General features: G+C 37.1%; 1 long non-coding RNA gene across 25 annotated transcripts in view; it reads left to right on the top strand.

Moving 5' to 3' along the window:
• LOC110362429 (uncharacterized) overlaps positions 1–24,448 on the top strand; it is a 102,398-nt gene extending 77,950 nt beyond the window's left edge. For 12 of the 25 annotated variants that reach the window (XR_010470732.1, XR_010470742.1, XR_010470735.1 and 9 more), the window contains 3 exons: positions 16,465–16,883; positions 22,317–22,414; positions 24,142–24,448. This is a non-coding gene — a long non-coding RNA (uncharacterized LOC110362429). Of the gene's footprint in view, positions 1–1,930; positions 4,547–16,464; positions 16,884–22,316; positions 22,415–24,141 lie in introns of those variants that run through there. The other 13 variants (XR_010470733.1, XR_010470748.1, XR_010470741.1 and 10 more) reach the window with 3 other exon arrangements.
• The last annotated feature ends 884 nt before the right edge of the window (positions 24,449–25,332 follow it).

The raw sequence follows: 25,332 nt of genomic DNA, 5'->3' as shown, positions 1-25,332 counted from the left end.
GATACCCTGTTACAAATCCAAATAGCTAGTGAGAGTTTATAAATATTATTTTATGTCCTGGGAATTTAATAATTTATGTGCTGAGAAGAAAAAAAAACCTCCATTCTTTTGTGTTTAGCTCTGAGCTGTTGTGAATGCCATAGGGAGAAAAGAGAGCCCAGGGCTTAATCATACTTGTATTAAATTGGTTGTGTGGCTCAAGATTGTGTGTGTTGTAGCTTTTTTCCTCAGAGTCACTGAGTATTTTATTAAGAACTGGCCTATGTGACACAAAGGTCTTATCGTTAGGTGTGTATGTATTACATTGAATAGATAGAAAGGACTTAGCTTACTCATCAAATTGTTGAAATTAGGACTGTCCATCTCTCTTAAAAGAGCATAAATATTATATTTTAAATGATCCTTGTATAAGTTTCTAAAGGATTTCTTTGACATGACAGTATGGTTTCTCAGATTTTGTTTCAAGAATACATGGGCAGCATTTTAACATCCTCCTCTTAGAAATGGTTGTTAATCTATTACCTTGCATTCTCTCAAGTGCTGCTGCAACCCCACCTGAAATGGATTGAGGTTTTATTTCATGATAGAGAAGTGAGACCAGTATAAAGGAGGCATATGAAGAACAAGATAAGTGTTGTTCAATCTTAAAAAACAAGATTATCACAGCTGATCACCAATATCTCATAGGTCATGAGACTGCAGTGGACTCTGAGGAGGATTTTGAGGTTAAAGCAGTTACCTGGTGCATTTCATTTAAGTGTTCAGTGAAAAATCATTTATACCTAAAGAATATCTTGAATGAAGCTCACCAGTGGATCTTTACTGCATCTCATGGAGAAACAAAGCTACAGGCTGGTGACTTTGTAACCTGTATTACAGACTCAAAATGCATATTACTGCTACTTCAGAAATAAAAAAAATGGAACTTTCATGAAAACTCTTTCCTCTTCAGCAGTTTAGTAGGTTGCTGTACCAATCTGCAGGGGAAAGAAGGGGGCAGAAAGACACAATGTGTTTTGTTATCCTTTAAACCACAACTGGAATTGCAAAAACTGCCACTTAAGATCATGCAAGTGAAATGCCTTTGCAGAGCACTGGCGGAAGATGGTAACCATGTTTTCCTCCACAAGAAAAGCTGTTTCTAAAAGTGACTTTGCAGAATCACATTGTTGATCATTTCGTGTTTATCCGGTTTGGGAAAAACTTTCTTCAGGAAGAAGAAATATTAAGTATTCAGAGCCATGAAGTTTCTCCATGAGCAACTGCATAGAAGTACTTTCACTCAGAAAAAGGTAACAAGTGAGAGAGACGTTGAGTTCCAGCAAAGCTCTGCCTAGCACTGACAACAAAATTATGCATCCTCGGCCAGGTTGTTTGCAGCAAGTCAATTTCAGGAATTAAAAGTGAAGTGAAATGCCAATTTTGCCTAAATCCATTGAGTTAGTTTTCACTGCAGTCCAGGAGCCACCTCATCTCAAAGTCAGCTGAGCACTTTTTAAACTCAATAATGTTCCTAGATAGAGGGACAGGACATAGAGTTGTTTTGTTTGTGCAGAACAGACTTTCAGGCTTTTCTTTATTTTTTGCCTAGTGGGAGGCTTCTGGTATTTTTTTGATTCTGTTTGGGTTGTAAATACCATAAAAATAGTCTCTACTGTGGTATCCACAATTTACAGGGAAACTAGGACATAAGAGCCATTTCAAAATGCTTCCTGAGAAAGATTAACTAAAGTTTTGCAAACCCGTTTCCTTTGCAAGTAAGTCCCGGGTTTCCTGGGTCACATAAAACTCATCTGCATACGTATGTGTGGAGTTTTTATATAAAACAAAATGTTGTATTACTCTCCCTTTTCAACACAATTATAGACAAAAGTATCTTTTTTTTTTTTTTTTTTTTTTTTTTTTTCCCAGTTCTGGATGCCATCTCTAAGTGAATAAAAATTCTTTAATACCTATGTAGCAGTTATAAGTAATGGATGTAATTTGTCTGTATTGGAAAAATATCTGTGTCCTAAAGCTTATTTGTTTTTCCCCAGTTAAATCAATTGATCCTACTACCTACTTCTCTATGCAAACATTGCTTGAGAAGATAATTGTAACAATTATTAACAGTTTGCAGTTCTGCACCTGTGATCTGATTAAATAGTTTTAAAGACATCCAGTTCATTTTTTGGAAAATTTAAAGAGAATATTTATTCTAGTCATGATGAGCTGGCATTGTAGTAGTTTCAATTTCATGATAAATCCTCAACACAGAAATATGTTCCGAACTTTTTTGTCTTTTCCTGCTGAAGTGCTAGAGAGTATTTTTAGCAAATTAGAAAATGCTTAGAGAGTGGATTTCAGTGGCATTACTTAGGCAAAGCTGAGTGTGAGCATAGGTGTTTCTAAACTAGAGCCTTAGCTTTTACTCACGACTATAATTTCTTGAAAATATTTAGGCAGTAATCTGATTTTCAAGTTTTCTCTATACTTTTATCTGATAACTTAAGGCATGGGCAATCAATAATATAATCTATTGATAAGATATGTACAAATGTGGAAATTATCAGTTTATGTTGTAAACGTCTCTCAAATCCAAGCAGCCCAGACTTTGATGAAGTTAAGACTGAATTTAAGTCCTAACTTTAGGACTCAAATGCAAAGACTTTAATCCAAAATTTTGCCCAGTTGTCACTTATTTCATTCTTAAATATTTACTTTACCGGTAATGGCAGACTTAGCAAACATGCTAAATTTTGTGTATAGTGAAAGTCTATGCCTTCTTACTGTGATAGAGACTCAGAAATGACAAGGTAGCAGCACTGAATCTTCATGTTTTATAATGAAATATTGCTGTTTCTCTTAGTCATTTCCAAAATGATTTTGAATCAGCTTCCACAACAGATCAGGAAAATAGAGTGGGGACCTTTGCAAAATAACTGACCATTACTCTTCCTAGATTATTACAGCAAATGCAAGAGTTAATTATGTTTTCAGGTTGGATTTTCATTAACATGTGCTTCTTCAAGTGACTAGAAGTCACTAGGAGGAGTTGTGAAGGATTCTAGGCAGAACACTAGAGTGAAATAAGCACAGGAGCTCTGGAGTGAAAAAGGCATTGGTTTTATCTTGTAATAAAACTGCTGTTTCTTTGTTAAAAGAAACACACTTTCACAGAGATTTTTTTTTATTATTTCTGTGGCTTGATGATCTTAATTTACACTGTCTTGGTTATGTAAAATACTTGTTTTTTAAAAAAAGGCATACAACATGATGTTTGATATTCTTGGATTTTCTTACCGATGTGTGAAAAAAGAACAGCAGTCAAGTGAAAGTGGTGTCTGGTAGCTATGCACACTCACCCAAATAATCTGCCTGTGGATCTGATTCAATAGGCAAAACTTAAATGTCTTGTTCTGAAGCCATGTTTTTACTCCAAAGCTTTGTTGTCACTGGCCAAGCAGAATAATTCAGAATGACTTTTTACTCAACATCCAGCTTTAAATTGTAGCTTTACAAGCCTACTGTTTAATGATATCACAGGACTGAAATATAACCTCTCTAGAAGATCTTTTATTTGCAGATCAGAAACACCATTTCAGAGATATAGTGTTTGTGAAAGAGGATCCAGGGCCAAAACATCATAGTGAGATAGGGTCAGGAATCCTCTATGATAAATTCCAGGAAACGGATAGGAAGTCTAAAAGCATGATTTCAATGTACAGTAGTAATTACGGGAGTACACCACTGCTGTGTTTGCCACTGACTCTGCTTTCTTTTGAAGGAGGCAATACAGCAGGTACTATGGGAGAGGAGGGGTTGTCCCCACTCTGCTTGTCCAAGACCTGTATTAGCATGATGAACCTGTGTACCAAGGGATGCACCTTTGTCAGATCAGCCAGGAAAGCTGCTACTTTGCTGCTATATTTGTGGTTTTGCCCTGGAATGAACATTGATTCTTTCATGGATTTTGATTGCAGCTCCTGAATTTTCATTGATGAGTATCTTAAACCCCAAATCATAAAAATTCAAAAATTCATAAACATTTCAGTTGAGCAGGCAGAGAAATATTTAGTTGCTGATGCTGAGGAAAGTTAGTCTATGAGAGTTGGGAGATAACTCAGTGGGTGTAAAGCTGGCGAGGCAGGTATCCTCTGACTGCTTTATTGCAGCCTATAGTCAGCCTGCATTTTGCTCAGCGTGATGAAATATTCTGCAATTTATTCCTTTTTATTTTTTTTTTTTTTTTTTTTGTGAATCACTTGTTTTCTACTTAGTATTTCTCACTGCTCCCGAGTGAAGAAAGGTTTAATATTTTTCCTACACAGTACATTTTTTACCCTCCTTCAGTTCAGTCTCTCTCCGGCCAGTGGCTGGGGAATGACTCCAGGCAAAGCTGCCTCACAGCCCTGCCGTGGCAGCTGGGCTGCCTGCAGACCCAGGTACCGCAGATTGACAGTGATGGGACAGCCCTTCAGCCCTCCCTCCATGTGTCTTTCCCTCCTCACATGTATTTGTCTTTGTGTATATTGGCAATCTCCTGGAATAGCGACTCTCCCAACTGGTATGTAAAACCTTAAAGAAAGTCATTGTTTTTGCTGTAGTTCTGAATCCCAACTGGGGGTGCTGGAAGCTAAACTTGCAGTTTCTGAAAGCGGAGCAAGATCTAGGAGCCTAGAAACTGACTTTTCAAATGGATTTACCAGATTTGTATGGTATTTAATAGCTTGTGTTTTGAAAGCCATTAAATTTACATTATACTTTATCACATTACAAACACTCATGGTTCAAAGTTACTGTTTTGCAAGAAGTCACAAACTTGGATTTGGATACAATCTGTCATTTTCTTCTTTTACTTTCCATTAAAGATAATTTTTGGTATACTGTTGTTGTGATAGAAATGTAATTCAAAATTATGTTGTTCCAAAAGAGTTATCTAAGCAGCTGAGTGGCGCTTTATTTGTAATAATTTTTTTGTGCATTAGTTTGTTCGGTGTACCCCATCTCATTTTCTGCAGTCCTTGGAAACTTATTGAAGCAGCAATATAAGATTAAACAATGTCACCCAGAAGACTGTATTCCTAGCAGTGCGGCCCAATGTGCGAAAGCATGAGTATGAAAATGATTCATGCCATCTATTAAAGGCTAATTTAAATACTGGAATACTGTTTTACTGTTCAGATGCTATAAATTATTGCATCGACTGCAGTTTGAGACTAAGTCAAGCCAGCCTTTCCAACCTGCCAACAAACTCCAACCCCAAAGGTTTTTAAAAAATTCTAACTGTCACAATAGATAGATTTTTTTTATTATTTTACCTATATGGATAATAATCTTTCATACATTTTAATACAATCATAATGAAATCTAAAAAATAAATTTCATAGTTCATCTGCTGGTTTGCTGCAGAGACTACAGAGCAGTATATTAAAAATATATTTCTCTTTCACTGTTACTCTTTTTATATTATCAATCAAGTAAATCAAACTTGGAATTCTAACTTATTAGCATAAAATCTCACCCAGACACAATCTGCTTGATGAACAGGCTTCTAACTTTTTTGTTATGGGGACATAAATTATACTGATATTACCAAGAAAAAAAAAGTCTAATAGTTTTCCCAGTGGTTTTGATGAAACGCTGTATCAGTTTATGGCTGTTTGAGAAATATAATATTTTATTTGAAAAACACAGATCTACACTGATTAGTTTATTAGTTGTAATACCTGTTACTCATGTTTTCTGCTTAAATATTCAGTGGTATAAAACAATTTAACATTCTCCTGTGCATATGCACGCACACATACTCATGCACACATGGACACAAATTTCTTTCAGGTCACAGAAATCTGGCAGCTATGCCTTTCCATATGAAAGTCTTTGGATTATTTAGTTCTGCTGCACAGAATATTCTACTTAGTATAATTTAGAAAATAATTTTTCAGGGCCATTCTTGCATTTCTTGAAAACCCATGGATTTTTGCAACTAACATGAATTATAAAGGGGTCAGCTCCTTGACCACTTGTACCCTGGTATCTTTATACATCTATCTATGCAGAAAACCTGTTAGATGCTGAAAACATGCATCAAGACTTGGAGGTGAGCTTTGTTTGAGCTGTGATTACAGAAGCATTAAATACTTGCTGAGGGTCAGCCTTAGCTAATCTCCATTGATTACCTGCCAGGCATGTCACTGAGCATCTTCACACAGTGGGGCTGCTGGATTGGTCTTTTTGTGGAATTTTTAACATCTCATCTATATATCTCATCAACCTGTACCATAAGCAGATATCTCTGCCTGACTGTCATACAGAAAGTGTTCTACTTGCTTGGAATTTTCTTCTCAACTTCACACCTCCCCCCCCCACCTTCTTTTGGGAGAATTATTCAGCACCCAGAATGAAATACCTTACTGGCACAAGTGGTGGCCCTGAGCTGGCTCGCCTGCACCAAGATGTCTCACTCTGAGATGATCAAGTTCAGGAATCTGACCCCAGCAGTAGGTGCTGAGCACCTGTGCATCTGACTCTTGATGTGCCCAAACCCATCACCATGTTCCTCTATATTCAAGGCATTACTTACAGTGTGGTGTGCGGGAATGCCACTGCCAAGTTTCACAGAGACAGAGTGAGTGCCTGACTGTTTGATCCCTTATCTCTTAGGAGGATCCCTTCTCCTTTCTCATGAAAAGCTGCTATGCTCCAAGAGGGATCACAGGCTCAGACATTACATGATAAACCTTTATTTGAAGTACATGAGAGACACCAGTGTAATGTTCCCTCGCTCTCTGTGCCGAGGTACAGCACTCGCCATGTGCAGGCACAGTACCCTGTAATGGGAAATCAAAGCGAGAAACACACTACCTGCTGTCAGTATCTCCCAAGGAAGTTTCTGTTCCTGCCTGCCGTATGGGGATCTGACTCGCAGCCTGTCTCAGATGGCTGTCAGATTATCGGCAACCGTGATAAGGCTTTCACTTATCCAGCTGGGGAGGCTTGGAAGCGAATGGGAATTACAGTGGGAAGCAGCTGCTCATATGTCTGTGATGAGCAGGCTCACAGGAAGATTTTTACTCAATTTCTGTGCCTTGCATTATTTAACTTACCACCTGATGTTCCTGCCATGCCATAAATCCAGCAAATTACTGTTTGCTGAGATTTTCACTGTGTGAGTTCATGCAGATACGTAAGATCATCTCCCAAGTCTCTTGAGCATTTAAGATTGCATGAAGGAATGTTAGGGTGGCATTTTAGCTGGTTTCTCTTCTGTGGCATGGTGCTCCAGTAGTGCCTTGAGCCTTCAGTTAAGTTTTTCTTACTGCAGTCTGTAAGGATCTGCTGTACATTATCCTGGTCTCTGCACAGGCACGTCCTGTAAGATGATAATAATCAGGTACACATACAGAACAATGATCGTGATAAAAATCAGTGTAACAAAAACAATTTACCTGATGATCACTAATGTAATTAATTGATTACCACGGCAGCTTTACACTGTGATTTAAGACAAAGACAGGGTTTTTTATTGAAAAGACAGTGGCTTAAAAATACAGCTCAGACAAAAGGAGCAAATACGAAACTAAATGTAGCTGTGATCTAACTATACCAAATAGTATACCTGTCAATATTAACATATTTGCATATAGAGCATTGTAGCCACTTGCACAATATGGGAAAAAGTATGATTGATTTTTTTTTAAGTCTCAATTTAGGTTAATTGTTAGGCAGTTCCATATTTTCCAAATAAGATTAGAATTCATTAATACAAGCATACGGTAGAGGTTAAATAAAACTCTTGAATTTTGATCCAGGCTTCAGCATTGGCTGTGTACTGTCAGGAAAACCATTTAACCATACTGAGCCTGGCAGTGACACTTTTATTCTAAAAGGATGGCATCTTTACATTTACATTTACAACTTCTGCTTCTACAGTTGTTTAAATGTGGTACCATGTACAACATTCAGTTCTCCTTAGTGTGAACTGTGCTATGAAAAACATTTCTGCCTTTACAAATCAGGCAAAGAAACAAATTCTTACTTCAGAGGTACTTTGCCATTTCCCTCCCACAAGGCTATCTTTATCCATTAGCAAGTGGAATTATACATATTGCAGGTTTGTTTCATTTTGTTTTGGTTTGGTTTGGTTTTTAATAGCATTTTGAAAAGAAAGTAATAGTTCTGAATAAAGGGGGAAAAATAATTTATCACCTCTGTTATAAGTCAGCAGTATTGCCTAGGAGTATTTTTCAACAAGAGTTTTTTGATGACATGATTTCAAAGCCTCTCAGTTCTGATATCTTGTTTTATTTAGAACAAGTGAAAACATTTTTGACCTGTAGATAAGTGAAGCCTTCTACACACTCAGATTACGTCCTCATCCCCCTGGGAATTTCTAATGTCTTGGAAGCCAGATGTAAGATTTGGTTCTGGAAGGGACTGATCATCCGAGCCTTAAAAAGTGCTATCACTCCTCTAGAAGGAAAGGACTGGAAATTCAACCTTTCACCCTCCAGTGAGTCATTGAGCAAATAGTCCAGCAGATGGATCTGAGGTTCCTTCAGACTTGTGAGTTCCTGACGATTCTCAATATGCTCATTAACCTTGTGCTTTTGAAGATAAATTCAGTATGATGCCTGAAGGCTTTCTACATTGACATTTCTGTTGCCAGTAGAGTTGAAAGAAAATACCATTTATTTTTCATGGGAAAGTTGGGAAAGGAGAAAAAAAAAAAAGGATGTTTTTAATTTGCCACTTATGCTGACATTTCCCATAAATAAAAACAGGAAAATAGTCAGTTTTCAAATATTAATTATATTTTTAAAAACTAGGGGTTTGGTATTAAAAACAAATATTTTCCAGGATTCAATTTTCAACAAAGAGAATCCAATTTCTTTGAAAAATTCTTGGGAGAGGGGGGACAATAAGTATTTTCATTTGCAATGGAAGGGCATTCTATGTGTGAATATGAGTTCAAACAACTACTTAAATATCATTATTTTAACTAATGTTTGAGCTCTGGTAATTTTTGGAACTTGGTCTTTCTTTCTTATCCAGCAAAGTTTATTTTTCAATAAGAAGGCACTAGCAGCCAACAGAAAGTCAATGTTGCATTTGCTCCTTCTCTGCACAAAACCAGCACAGAGAGTCTCCTATAGGGTGTGGATGTTGCAGGGAAGTCATACTCCAAGTTTCTTTCACTAGTTCATGAGGAGACCTCAAGACAAAGTCTGGCTTCCTGGACGAGGTATTTGGCACCCCAATGTTTATTGCAAATAGACATAATACCAAATCTAATGTTACTTAGCTGTTAACCTCAGAATATGAAACATGTCTGATCAGTAGTGTCAAGAAGACACGCTCTGCCTCAAAATTGTGCAACCAGAAAAATTAACAAGTTCTGCATACAGACCTATGCAGTATTTAAATATAAATAGTGATACCCACAGGAGAAAATAGAGGGAAAGCAGAAAAACAGGAAAAACAGAGAAAAAACAAATGGGATGAACAATGCTGTGGAAGTGCCCACTTGGTGTGTGGGTGATCAAAAGCAGTGAATCACATCCTGCAGGAGCCTGTTCACCACCAACATGGATGCCAAATTCAGACTGGATGCAGAAACTTGAGGTGGTTAATGTGAGACCACATGAGGTCTGCGCAGAGAAGATGCTGTATCTGTGATTCTCTGCCCAGGTTGGCAGGATTGGTGCTGATAAGGGCTGAGCGTTTGCCGAGGCTTGTTGTGTCCCCTCATTCTTTTTTCCTGGGCTTGTTGCAACTGCTATTTTCTGTCTGGCTTGGCATCTTTAATCTCTTCATCTGTACAAAGCGCAGAAACCAAGACAAGCATTTATGGCCCCGGGAGGAGCTGTAGCCATGAACGAGGCCAGTTTTTGAATCTGCTTTTCAAGACTATAGCTGTTTACAGTGTCTGGATATGCTAACTTCTAAAATGTGTTGGTTAGTAAAGATAATGACTAGTATTGCAAAAATTGACAAAGTCTCCAAGCGGTGTGGAATAACGCTGGGTCAAAAAGCTAAAAATAAGAGTAGTGCTATTTATTCTTTACAAGGGAACAAAACAGAAAATAAGAAACATCTTGGTATAGCCTGCCACGATGCTGACTTGTATAACATTAATTTGTTTGTGTTATTGAATGAAGTGCAATACAGAATGAGCAGAATAAAAGGTTATTAACATCTGACTATATTATTTCAGAACTTTTAGCTACATTGCCACAAACTCTTTTCTTGGGCTAATATTTCTGAGAAGTCTTAGTAAGGTCTATGTTATCCTGCAAGGCAGAGGTACGTTTAATTGTTTCACTTTTTTGCACAGGGGTACTTTTCCCTTTTTTTCCTCTTACTAATGTCTATATGGGTGAGAGGGCCAGCTTTTTAGCAAACTGATAATGACTATCAGCATCCAGTGAAACTGTCCTTCATTAGGCATTAATCCTGTGGCTTCTATGTTTGTGGCTGTTCCTACCTGCAGCTGGGACTCTCAAGTACCTGTAGCATTAGTGAATGATAGGAACCAAAAAAATGAAGCTAGAATCAAGAAAGAGCAGGGTACTCTAATAAAACAGTTTAAAGTATATTTTAGGATTAACCTTGCCATTCTGATTTCTAAATAGGGTGCAAATTGCAAAGGCTTTACTCTATTGTTTTATGGAAGCATAAGTAAACATCATTAGAATAGAGCTCTGCGATTCTTCTGACTTTTCTATTAATCATCTTTACCTTTTCATAACTCATTTTACTTAATGACAGCTAGTATAAGCAATAAAATATAACTATAGTGCTCTTGGTCTTTCCTAAGCTAATGGATGTAAACCCACAGTTCTCACTCTGGAAGCTAGGTATTTGTCTTATCTGTTCTTTCTTTCTTTTTTTTTTCTTGACACTAGTATACTTTTTTCTTTCCCTTTTTATCCACAGAAATTTCATAGCATAGTCAGTACAGTTTGTGTGTTACCTGACAATGGGAAATTAATCAAGCTGTGTACTGCTCCCTGTGCCTTGTGGAATATCATCATTACATGATAATAGTGGAGATAGATCAGAATGGCAGAGCATATGTTTGATTAGTATCTCTCAACAAGGGCCCACATTTTATTGATATTTAATATTGGTAGACATCAGAACAAAGATTATCAGTTTAGCAAGAATCTATGCTAGGATTAGTATAATTATGTCTCCTCATAGCCTTGTGCATTGGGTATTATTACGGCAGTAGTCATGTAGAGTAGTAATGTCATGCAAGTAGCTTGATATCTATCTTTTCTGAATTTCATTCTGCTTTATATATTTTAAATATGTGTAATATGGAAAACAGAAGATACTTAAGTGCCCAGCAGGATAATGATCACAAACTATGCTCCAAAGATGACATTCACTGCACATTTTCAAACAGCTGCAGTTTCACATCAAAATCCTGGAAGTCTCTGTGTGTTTTAGTTCAACAATTTGGGAAGTTAGAAGTAACACTATCGTTAAGACAAGTTACAGAATTCAGCTTAACTGAAGACTTATTGTACAAAACTACCCCAGGAATGGAAAAAATAATCACAAAACATCATTTTGAACTGAACTTGAATTTTCAGTATGTCTGATAAAACAGAAACTGAGGAAAAAAATATTGCATTTAAATGACTTTTTTCCACTGAAACATCTCATTATTACATCAGAAAATCAGTAACACTTATCCTTTGACTACAGTTTCACTCCCCATGTGTGGTATCCTTGAAGAAATCTTGCTATTATTATTTTTTTTACTGTTGGTAGTACTTTCAGAGAATATATGTCTAACCATTCTACCCCTGGGCAAGATCTCCCTTTGCACTCAGTTCTATATTAAGTCAGAACAAAAACATATCCCTGCCAAAAGCTTGGAAATCAAAGCACAAGACAACATCGGTAGGCAAGCCAGGTAAAAGAATGAGCAACAGTCTGGCTCACCATCACGTTTTGTGAAGAAACCACTGAGAAATTGTTATTATGTATGATTTAAAACGACCTAAATACCACACAGGTATGAAATACCATTACAGGCAAACAGGAGGGAAATGACAATTAAGTGATGTGAGAAAAGAAGGCTGTTCTCTGAATGATGTTGGAATCAAACACATTTTCCAGGGCTGTGGAAAGAATGTTTGTGAGAGGAAGAAACAGAAACATGGGCCTGGATGCCCATGTCAGACATTGAGAGCTTGACACTAAGCTTGGATGGGCACTGTGTGAAACTGTTCCCTTGTAAACAGTCCTGGTAACTTAGAACGTATGGGGAGTTTGCACGTAACATGCAGGAAGAGGCTGAAGGCAGATGAGACACTTTCCAGTGACATGGACATTGCTGGACCTGGCCATTGTCCCACCCTTGCAGAGGACTCACCAGCAGATGCAAATCAGTGGGACATGGGTTGTTGCTGCAGGGTCACTTGTCAAAAGGCCTCTGAAGAGACATCTGCTGGTGCCATCTGTATAAAGAAAATAGGAAGCAAGCTCCTCTGCATATGCAGAGGGAAACGAAACAGTTTTGTGCGTCATAGCTATTCCTCATTAAACTGTTTGTAAACAAGTTGTTTGTTTAATCTGCCTTGGAGTATGTGTTACAGGAAAAAATGTTGCTGGTAAACTAGCCTCCACATTTATAAAGGGCCATGGGATGATGCTTTGCAGCATAGAGCTGATCATGGGCAATTAACCACAAGGTGAAATAATTATATTTATTTCTTGCCTAAGTCATCAGGAGGATCTGCTTCAGGGAACTGAAGCATTTTCAGTGTGGAGCTTGACCAGTCAGAGTAATTGAAAGCATTTCAAAGATATCCTAGGAGAGCAACACCAGTATTGAGAAATAATAATGAAGGGTGTTTGTAAGCTTTTTGGGCAAACTAGCCAAGGAAAATTACTGAGCAATTTAGCTAGATAGCTTCTAAAAGTGACTTATAGCCTAGTGAGAAATCTGTATTTGAAATAAATATGGGGGTCTTCTGTTAGCCTGACTATAAGAACTCACTCTGAGGGATTTTGTGAACTGGGGAATATTATACTTCAGCAACTTCTTTCTTGTCTTGGATAAATGGATTTCAAAGTGATCAGAAAAGTCAAGAACATCTGATAATATTAGAAGGGACAGTAAGCTTGCTGTGAACCCCAAAAGTGAGTGCCAAGGTACTCAAACTGCACATGGGCATCTAATTTCATACTGGATTCACCCAAGAATGAGCACAAAAGCAATAAGATAAAAAGGACCTTTAATCTCAGCAAAGGATAAAAGGAATGAGTTAGTGAGAATGTCAGGTAGATTAATTAAAGGAGTCACAGTGAACAATATTAGGCAGTAAATAACATTAGGGCATAACATAATTACCATTTCTAAGAGTTATTTATCATCAAGTAACCCTTTTTGGTCTAGGCCAGTCTTAATCCCCCTGGGCTCATGTACTATTCTGGAGCAGCCACACCTTTAATTAAGTAAAACCTTAGCTTTTTTAATTTTTAGGGCTGATCTATGCTTGGACAAGTTATTGTTTCACTTTGGTTAGATCCTTCTAGCCCTCTGGCCCCAGTCCCTTTTTTCTTTACTGGATTTTTGAACTGGAGTCTGGGGCATTGCTCCTGCTGAAACATCATCCCTTTGTAGCTCACTGAGCCTTCCAGGGCTCCCAGATGCCACCGAATGCACGTTTCTCAGAGGCTTCCTTGTGGCACTCATTTCCAGTTCGATTTGAAAAGCTTTTTTCTCCTGCTTTCCTACAGCCCTTCTTCTCAAAGTGGCGGCACATGAGAGTTTCCTGTAAGGACAGGGATGAGTTTCCTTGAATACCTGCTCTTTGTCAGAGCTAGTCATCTTTCGATTCTGATGTAATATTGTTCTTTGAATTATTTTGTAGAACCAGCCTAGCAAGTGCCACAGGATACTCTTCACTTTTCCTCTCTACTCCCAGTGCCCAGTTGAGTTGTGTGTCTTTCAAGTTAGAATGAAAACAATTCCACAATGGAAAAAGGCTATTTGGTTCAAGGCAAAATGTTTACATATGTGAATTCTTTACAAAATTCTGTTTCAAAAAAAGGATAAAAAGGGAAAAGGCATTTTGAGGTGGTTAGAAATGACCAGGTACATTTCAGTTTTCTGTCTTGAAAGATATTTTTTTAACAGAATTCATTGTCTTTAAATACATATAAAAAGCTTAGTAGAACATTTTAAAGGTCAGAATCAGACAAGAAAGATCTGATATTACAGAGATAACACTCTTGGATTAATCCCCAAAAAAGTATTTTTAAAGTATTTTTAAAAAATTAATTCTTTCAACGCATGTCAATAACGTCATTTTATTTTCCACTTTCAATGGGTAGAAAGAAGTTACATCTCCTCTTACTGGAATACCCTCTTTGCTCTTCCCAGAGAAAATTTCTATAAGCTATTATGTCAGTGGACCTTCTTCACCTCTGCTCTTGGAGTTCTGGGGCTGCAATTTATCTGACCTTATTTTGATCTATTAAAGGTTTAGCGTTTTTTTTTTTTTTTTTTTTTTCTTTTTGTCTCAGTCTTCTTCTGAAGACACTGAAGAAAGTTAAGAAACCTCAGAGAGCCCATACAGTTGGAAAGAAGTACTTTATGGAGAAAGTATTTCCCTTGTTCGAGAAGGAGCCTGGACAGCCAGTTGAGGCCAATGGTTAAAGGAGGCTAGCAGATGAACATTAATAGAAAACAACTGTAATGTTAACCATAAGCACAAAAGAAGTAATACCAGCCTTGCCTTTTCCACCTCTGAAAAAAAGAGGAGAGCGTAGAATAGCCAGCGGAATGCAGAGATTTCTGAAGTGCTTGCCTTGTAACAGAAAATTCCTGAACTGAAGAAGATGACTCTTTCTTCTCTCTTCACCTCTTCCTTACAAAAATCTATGGCCATGTAGGTATATGTTGACATGGCCATGTAGGTATATGTTGGTTTTGTACCACAGATGACATAATCTTCTTTTAGAAAATCGAGTAGTTTGCTAAAAATGAAAGATCAGTATTGTTCAGTCCGTCAATAGACATACCTAATTTATTAAGAATTTCTTGAACACCTGAATGAGAAGTGAAATTTGTTTTGAGATGCTAAGCTGGCAATATATCTGAAAATTATAGTCATGTATACAATGATCTAACTGTGCTACTTGAGCAACCTTGTTTTGGTGTTCTAAGTTCTTGTTTCCACTAGGCATAAAAGCTACATTTTTTTTCTTAAGTAGGCCAAGATTACAGTCATTAACATGTAACAAAGACAGAAGGTGTAATTTAAATAAATTCTGGTAAATCAAGGTAATCCTTAAATGCCTACTCATTGTTCATCTCAGTTTGTTTAAACATGTGAAAACTGTATGTTCACTAGGATTCTGTGTTTCTTTTTACTTGGCATGTGGTTAGAACACACATTTTTTTCCTAGCTTGGGCATACTACTATGTGGAAAGTCTAAGTGGTACCTAATGGAGTTTGCCTTTTATACTAGTTAAGCTAATGAGAAAACTCTGAGGGAAGCTCATGTCAGTAAGTTTAAGACACATTAGGAATATTCTGATCTACCTACACTATGCTTCTCACATGCCTTAATTGGAGCCTGCTGGCAATATATTTAGCACATTTTTAAATATTCAACTCCATGCAAGGGATCCCAGTGCTTAATATTATGGCTGGAATACTTAGTAGTACTGTATAGTCTCTTCTCCATACAAAAGAGCCTCGAAATGGTTTTAAATGACAGAACAATGTGAAGAAGCTTTCTTTTTCACAGACAAGAGTCAGTCTCTGTGGTTCAAAAACATGCAGAAATGTGGTTTGTAGGAATAAAGATGTGAGAGACCTGGAAAAATTTGCTTTCTGTATCAAACTCTCAGTGGAAATACTTCTTTTAAGATGGAGCAATTGAAATGAATGCCATAAAAGCACTCATTAATATACTATTGTATTTTTAATAATGCTCCTTGGTTTTATTACAACATGGAACTGTTGTTACATCAGCTGTGCTAGTTTCAACTCCTTTGCAAAATGACCAAGTCTTCGTATTACTTGGGTAAGAAAATACATAACATCTAGTCAGTAATTTTGTTTACTTTTGACAAAACCTTTGGAGAAATCCTGTGCGGAGGAAGGTGTTTAGCACCATGTAAGATACCAACTGTCTTCAGCTTCCAGCGTGAATCAGAGGCACTGAGCATTTGGCAGAATCAACTCTTGCATAGAAAGTCAGTATTCAGGGTCAACATCTGGGGCTGTGTCACACTTGTTTTGATATTATGAGGCCATAAATGCAGGAGTGGACATGTTGCTTTCTTTAGAGAGAGGTTTTTCCATCTGTTAAAGAGGTGGTAATATGTCTAACATTCTGCAAATAGTTATTTAACAATGGGCTTCATCCAAAAAGGAAATCAAATATCTCTTAAGACAAGTTGCTTACGATTTAAGAATATTTACCCTTCTGACTTAACTGTTTCAGAGCCCCTGTGCAAGGCTCAGAGTTTGGAGCATCAGACATCTCCTCTCGTCCATCCCCATTGCAAAACCTCATCACGCCGCCGCAGGAAGAAGCATATATTTGGACTCACTTCAATGGAAAGTCTTATTTCCCATACCAAGTTAACAGTGAACCATTCCTGGAGCAAGTGAATCTGAGGACAAAATTTGGGCTTCTAGGCCAAGTTCCTCAAGACTGAAACATTGGAGGGAAGGCAAAATGCCACTCAAATTTACAGGGTGGTATAAATAAATAATATTCGTGGAAAATGAAACTACACTGAAAGTCATCCTTGCTTTGAGTACAAACAAGGAGCTCCTTGTGCAGCGAGTGGAACAAATGAAGCCTGGTTTCCTATGGATTTGTGCCTCCTGGTTGGATTCCCTTGTGTCTAGTAAAGTGTAAGGCCCATTTAAAAGTTCTTGCATTTCAGGCATTTAGACCATCTCTCTCCAATGGTGTGAGGTCATCTGAAGCCTGTTCCTAAATGGAGCATGCCAAAGAGTGCTGTTACTTCTAGGCAGAAATGCCTTTTTACTAAACTTGTAGAATTTTACATCTGACACCTTTTTCTCTCTGACTGAGGTTGGCCAACAGGTCCAGAAGTTATGCGTATGGTCAGATAGACAGAAAGTCTGAGAAACATGGGCACAAGCAGATACACATATGTATATAGATCATGTAATGTTATCAGTGATCTGTCAGATTAATTTGTGCTACCTGCTGGCTTGATGCCACCCCATTACCGGCCCATGTGCACAAAGTTCCTAGAAGACCAGCTGGGCTCCAATGACCTCCCACAACAGAAGTCCGTTTTGTGGCGGAATTCTTTGCCTCTGGCAAAAGCTGCCCTCGTGAAACACATGAAAATAGAGATGAGCTTGTCAATACTGCCTTTTGCACACCCTTTCAAAGATGTCCCATTTCTTTAATTTTTCCCTGTGGAGAGAAACTCTGAATCTCTACTCTCTGTTGTGCTAAGAATCTCATGGGAAGCCTGAAATATGCTAATGCCCATTAAAATCACAGAAGATGAGCTTTTCAGGGACTTATTTAATTCTCTTATAACTAAAGACAATTTTTCCAAGACATTACTACCTATGACTTTCTTCTGTGACATTTCTTGCCACATTTTTTCCTTCTATAAAAATATGGCCTTGCTTATGGTCTTATGATCTACTCTGGAAAATTTAGCTTCCGTCAAATTACAGGAGAAAAAGGGATTTCATGTGAAAAAGGAAGGATTTTGCCTAACAGAGATGAAGGCTGCAGAAGCCTGTGCTTCCTTCTGCCAGCAAGATTATGCTGTGTAAGTGGATTGTGACCCAAAAAAATGACTCAATTGTGTAAGACAAATGGATGTTGCCAGCTTACCAACACTTTAAAAACAAAGCATCATCTGGTCACAGCCAGTTATTAGGCAATTTAGCACAAAATCAAAAGAATCAAGGCAGTTACCTGATCCCTTCCATATCTGCTGAGTTAATCCAATAACATTTCTGGACAGTCTTGAAACAGAATGAGAATAAATTTTGCAGGAATAAATTAAAAAAGATCAGTGAGAAAGGATGTTAAATGCTACTCATCAATCTGCCAGGGAAGCAAGATGAAAATAATTACAGTTTAAAATTTTACACAAGTTTCATTAAACTCCAACCAGACTTTTCAATAAAGGATTACTGCTCAATGGCAATTGTTAGAGGTACTATCTAAGAGGGCGGATGTATTATCTGTATTTTATAGTCACGTAAAAAAGTAATAACTTTAGGTCACAATTAACGAATATAATTTTGAGCTGGAATATTGAATGTAAATCACACATAGCAAACCTAGGTGATCAATAGATGTTGAGTTCTTCTAATGTCAGATGGACATGAATATTCCAGGTACTTAGTTATCAACCACGTTGCTGACTTTTGCCCAGGAAGAAGAGAAGGCTTGCAGGATGTTTTCCTCTTCTACCCATGTTGACAGAGAAGGAAATGGAGAGAAAGTTAATGTGTATTAGCTATCTGTATGCTTAGTACGTGTCTACTGATGTGGAGGATGAGAAGTCTGTGTGGTTCAAGATCTGACTGCCATTCTTCCAGAATCAGTAGGGGCAGAAGAGGACAGACAACTTTTTCTTCATCACTGGTGTTTGCAGGTGGCACGGTTGGCAGTGTGTGCCTAGTGCGTCATTCATGCTACATTATTAATCTACTTCATCCTTTTCTGATGAGCAAAGGAAGCCTGAAATTAAAATTTCATTACTCTGAGAATGAAGTACCACAGATGTAAGACTGGCACTTGAGTCCTGGCACACTGTGTGCTCTCTTACATGGATGACCTGTAGCTCATCATAGGTAAAAGTTGTTTCTAGATCTAGAAGAGTACCCCAAGTTCTGGGATAAAAGAAGACATAAAGGTTTTATTGTTATTCCGAATACACTATGTAAAGCCTATTTCCTTTTTCATTGACTGTAAAGATTCTAAGATTCTGGTTAGGTGGTGGTGGTAGTTTTTTTGGTTTGTTTTGTGTGTATGGTTGGTTTTTGTTTGCTTTTTTTGGTTGAGTTATTTTTTTGTTTGTTAGTTTGGTTTGGTTTGGTTTGGTTTGCTTCGCTTTATGCAGCCACGTTTAGAAAAATTCTAGCAAAGAAACAGAGAGGGAAAACACTTTTAATGAGAAAACATAATCCCATTTCTAATTCTGTGAAAATTATAGAAATGGAACCTATATCAAGTTTCAAAGCTATGAGAGAGTAAAGCTACAAGTCTTTATTCTCTTCGTGAGCTGACATGAAGTTAGGATAATAATTTGGAAATACAACAAATTTTTGCATCTATGTTTAATGGTCAATCATGGTTTTCCCACAGACAGAAGAAAATGAATCAGGTTGGCAGCAATTACAAATATTTTCTTAAACCTCTTTACTATTGTTTATGTCATTTGTTTTTCATTTGAGTTTTCTCTTGCATTGCTTTATTCATGTAGACACCATTCTCCTAGCGAAATATCCCTGTTGTATAAAATTTGGCAGTTAGAAATTATTTGAAATGCAGAGTTCCTGAAAGCAAGAATTAAAATCTTTTAGAAGTTTGAAACTAATAATTGCAATATTAAAATAAATAAGGAAGCTCAAACATAAATTAATCTAGTTTTACCATAATATTGTTTTAATATAAACCAAATAATTCTTTCGAAGACAGAACTTGCTGCTCTGCTCACAAAGTAGATTAAATGATACATAAACACTTGCTGGCATACTGTCATCCTTTTTTATTATATCCTATTCAAGATTCTCTTGTGTCTTTCTCCATTTTCATGATGATCTGTTATTTTATTTCTGTATTGCTGCATTTCATTGTTACAATAAAATATAATTAAAAAATTAAGGAGAACAAAAAAGAGGGTTAGAAAATCTGTGTTAAATGAACAGACATTCTTACTGCTGGTAAGAATATTTTTTTCCTCCTACTTGCCTGAAACAGCTTTTTTTCCAAGACCCAGCCAAAATTTTTAAGTTCAGTCCTTCAACTCTTAAAAAAAGACAAAAATAATCTTTCATAACTATACCATAGTCTTTCAACTATACTCTTTTATTTGTTGTTGAGCACAAAATCAAATTCACAGTATAGTTATAAAACACCTTTTTCTCATTTGCTCAGATTTACATTAAGTGGTATATTTTTTGTGTGTTACTTTAAAAGTATTTGACAAAAATACATGTATATATATATATATATATGCACCCTTAGCTGAAATTGTTTGAAAAGTAAGTATTCTATAATTTATTTTTAACTCCTTACAAGGCTGCAGGCTTGACATTGAAGAACAACTAAACTTGGCTTGTTTCTCATTTATGGTAAATACCTCCATATTATAGAATCCTGTTAGATTTATTGTGTATTTAAAGTCACAATACAAAAGATATATCATTGTTTAAAATAAAATAAAAACGTAATATTACAAAATGAGATTTGGATTGTAAAGAATAATACCAAAAGGCAGTACAAGATGAGACATTTTCACACTTATACCTAAGTTTAGTCACAGTAGCAAAATACTATATGGTAGTCAATTATTGAGGTTTGTTGGTTGTTTTTTTTTTTGTGAGTGTAGAAAGTAAAATATTTGACAACATGGAGTAATTAGGTGGCAAAGAGAAGATCCCCTTCTTTAACAGAGGCTGTTGAGACACAATTTGGCCTGCTATGGTGTTCTGAAATTCAGTGCAGGTTCTATCAGTTTAAAGACCACACAGCTGAACCTAATTTCACTGTATTGCAAAGACCAGGATCTTTGGTTAGCATGTACCACATCCAGACCCCCTTAATTGGTATCTTATATAGTGGCACCTCCCACAGTAAAAGTTCTAATACTCTCACAGAACTTCAAACTGTTATTGCATGACAAACATATGGAACCACAATTGCTATTTACTATTATTAGTTGTTTGCACCGAATATATTTAATATTTGTTTCACCACTTGATTTGGATTTGTAGTGGAACTTTCCATGAAACAAATGCTCTTTAAAACTAAAGATACTAAAAGTATCTTAGAGCTACTGTAGCCTGTAATAAAGTATGCTTTAAAAATCTTGGTTTTGAAAAATGAAATCTCTTTCAAAGTATCATACATTGGAAGTAGGAATGATAGAGCAATAAAATAACTTAATGAAGATCTGAAGCTCTGACATAGATACTTTTCTTTACTCAGAAGGTGTCTATGTTCAACAGCATCAAAGACATAACGTAGTTGGCCTCTCTGTGTTGCTTTCTTCAGACCTTCAGGCTGAACTGTTCACACAATCAGTCCAAAACGCATTTTACTCATCATGAGTCAGACCAGTTTCAAAGTTGAAATAGGAGTTCTTTGTTAGCTTAATTCATTTAGATGGAAATAAGTGAGAGAAAACTCACCCAAAGAGCTGAATAGGCAGATTTTAGAGAAGTGGTTACTGGCACTAGGTTGGGGCCAAGCAGGATGGAGTAGGTTGGAAGGTGAGGCTGAGGCCAGTGCAAGAGGATCAGCAGCCAAGCCTGTAGTTTCACTGCTTATTCTGTGCACTGGGACTCAGTCTGGTGTGCCTGCAAAGATCAGACAATATTCTTCCAGGACCAACCCTCTTTTTTGGGTGTTTGGGTAAAGAAAAATTTGAATAGCTCCTAATTTGTTGTTCCAATGTGGGGATGCAAATACAAAGTCAAACACTGGTGTGGGTTATTCCCTCAGTAGGATGCAATCAAGTTTTGGATTTGAATCCTAAATGATAGAATTATCATTGATTAGACTTATTGATAACCACACACTCTTGCAATATGCTTGGAGTCTGGGAACGTTCAGGCTTGGAGTCTGGGTTTGTGGACATCTTTGATTTGATTCACACTTGCTACTTGTGTGCTTGTTGCCAACATTGTTTAGATAATGCAGCACATCTGACAGGCTCTGTAGGAAAAGCATGTCAAACAATGATGCTCTTTGTTGTGGCCCGGCTGGAATGTTAAACCAGGCTTTAAACTACAGTTGAGTCAAGAAAAGATTAAAACATTTTTTAACAAAGGCTTCAAATGCAGAAATTAAGCAACTTAGTCCTTCCACATCACAACCCTTGGATCACAGCCAGGGTAACATTTACAGTGTATTGAAGGGACTCATTCATCCTGCAGATAAAGAGATTTTTTGTTTTGTTTTTAAAGAGGGAACATATTTTCTGCACAATATCTTGATCTGTCCAAGTGTTCCAGGATAAGAGTACGTGTTAATTCTTAGAATTGTTTTATTGTTCATGGGAATATAAGAAGAATATTACAATCTTTTCGTTCTATACTTTTTCTATCTATCATTAGATTCCTGCATGTGAAAACCGGTGACGTCACTGATTGCTTTGACCGCCGCTGTAACCCAGACCAAAGAACATCAGGCAATATTTTGCACTGAGTTCCAGGTAAAGAGCTTTTTCTATGATACCTGATAGTAACTTAAAATCTTCACAAAGACGCACAAGCCTCAAAACAAAACAACAACAAAAACACACACACAAAAAAACAACCAAACAAAAAATGCCCCCTAAAAACAAACAAGCGAACAAACAAAACCACCACCACCACCAACAACAACAAAACATACAGGACTTGTTTTTAGAATAAAAGAAGACTCCAGTGGTTACAGCACTCAGAAAGTGTGAACACTTAGATCAGTTCACTCCAGAGTGAAGCAAATTTTAAACCTCTGGTTTCTGCTTCTGAGGAGATGATCTTAAGCATGAAACAATAAGCTCATTGATGAAGGGAACTCCATTCTGTAGGAGGTGATTCCTTCCACCAAGGGAAGAGTAAGCAAGATATCACATAACTGTATCCTACCAAAAGTGAGGTTTGGGGAGAAATGAGGCTTGCAGATGATTTTTCTATAAGAAATGAAACCAGAGAAATTTATCAATTACTCTGCACCTGAAGAGGGGCCTCATAGATTGTGTCTTTGAATTTGTGACTGAATTATGCCTTGACTTGCATGCCAAAAAATAATTTCTCAGATGAAATACAATATGAGAAAGAATCCATCACATGTCTAGATAAACTAAATAGTACTAAGATGTAAGTATTTTCATGGACTTTAATTTAATAGAACATAAACTACTCTTCCTTGATCAGGTAGATAATTTCAAGAAAAAAATGCTTTCTTATTCTATGAAGAAAAAAAGAAATCATATTCTCTTTCTCAAATTACTCAAGAAGTACAACACAAAAGGACATCAGTAACGTGTGTGGCTCTGTGAGCAAAAGTGTCTTCTCCATTACAGGTTGCAGAAATATCAAAAGTATTCCCGAACACTAACTGATTTTAAGGTTGAATGAACAGATACAAATACATCACCACTTTCCAGCCATATCCACATGTCAATGGCTGATCCAATCAGGCAAAATTCCCCATCCAAGTTTAATGCACACTGCATCTTGACAGTCCGACAATTATCCCTCTGGTTTTTCAGACATATCCCTCTAAGTCACAGCAGACCAGACCAGCAATCCCTCCAGACTGTGCTGCAGCCGCTCTCGCTCTGCTCCAGTCATCACCTACCTGCTCCATCTTCAACTTATATCCAACACTGATATGGGGCTTTTTTTCCATTGCAAGTGTGGGCCACTCTTTGACCCATTCTCTTCTACAGGGCACTGGTGGGATTAAGGCCTATGAACTATATTCATAAATTAATAAATCTCACAGAGCAAAAACTTGACTTTGATAATTAAATGACTGCAGTTGGACATTTTTGTCTACAGCTGAGTTTTTGCATTAAACTATAGATTTATTATGAGTGGAGAGGCCTCTAACATAGCAATGATATAATATTTGCAAATAGATCAAAGATCTGCTCTTTTTTTGTATCACCTTTTGTTAGGGAATAGGCTTCCTTATGGAAATATTTGGTATACTGCTTCTTATGGAACGTGTTTAGAAAGTGCTTATATAGAATTCATTTAGCATAAGTAAGTCTGCTTAGACTGCAAGCTGTGAACTTCTGAATTTTTCGTCTCGTGAAGCAAATAGTGCCTCAGAAGAGAAGGGGAGCTATGTTCCTGGAGATAAGTGAAGGAATGGATCAGAGCATCTAAAAGTAGATGAAACAGAAGAATGTTTTAGTAATTGCAAATAACTTATTTTTCTCCACAGCTACAGATGCAAAATAGCAACTGAAGGTCAGGACTTTGATTGATGTCTAGTCTGTAAAAAGATAAACAGCTACCCGTGAAGATAAGAAACCGCCTGCCTGATGGAAATAAAGGGATCCAGTGAAGAATGGGGAGACCGCAGACTCTAATTTTACAATTGGCCCCAACGGACATGCGAGGGGTGGGAAGCTTAGATTGTAAGGGTATAATTGTCTGAGGGTTTTTTTGCTGAGGGTCCCTCCTCTCAAGGCACCCAGCTCAAGCTGCTCTATGCTGTACCTTGCAAATAAATTACTTATTTAAGACAACTTTCTGGAATCCATGCCCGAGCCTCTGCATTGGGAAACCCAGGGGAAAGGAACTTCCTTAAGTGAGTCGGGTCACTCACATACCTGCCAGAATATAAGGCAAAAAACCAGTTATGGTGAAAGCAGAAGTTCTCATTTTGAAGATAGAAGACAAATAACTCCCTTCCATATTCTATGAATTCAAAACATATTTTTTTTCCCATAATTACATATTTTGGTTTGTTTCCTATTTCAAAATTATTTAAACCCTGTACTTTTAATTCTTTCATTTATGTTTTGGTGTTCTTTTTAATGAAAAATATTGCCTGACACAAAATCCCAGAACTTTTACTTGAAAATGTCAAATTTCCTGGCATTTTGAAATATTTCCAGATGCATATATATATATATATATATATATTTTTAATTTCAGTCAACTTTTTCAAATAGTTTTGGTTTCCAAAGATTTTTTTGGCAAATTGGGTATTCATTAAAAATCGTGCCCCACCTCATTTACAAACATAAGCATACCCACATAACACCCTTTGAGGTAGTAAAGTGTCATTGGCCTATTCCAGTAAAACAAGATGCCAAATTATTTCTGGGCCAGAAAGGGAGAAATGAGTTACAACCATTGAAATAACTCAAGTCAACAAGCTCAGCTTCCCACCAAAGGCGCATGGCATGCTGCAGACTTCAAGCTCTTACTTGTCTACAAGCTTCTTGCTCTGAGGTTTGGTGTTCCCAGCAGTATACTGGTAGGTCTTGTCTCACGACAACATACCACAGCTCCCTTCCAGCATCCATTCCTGAACTTCCTTCCCGTGTAAGCAAGACAGAAAGGATGGTATGTACCCAAATCTTATCATGATATGAGATTGGACAGCAGCCAGGCTCAGGATCTG

Source organism: Columba livia, chromosome 2, assembly GCF_036013475.1.
Source record: "Columba livia isolate bColLiv1 breed racing homer chromosome 2, bColLiv1.pat.W.v2, whole genome shotgun sequence".
Lineage (NCBI taxonomy): Eukaryota > Metazoa > Chordata > Aves > Columbiformes > Columbidae > Columba > Columba livia.
The sequence above is the reverse complement of the archived record's forward strand: the minus strand, read 5'-3'. Positions and strand labels throughout refer to the sequence as shown.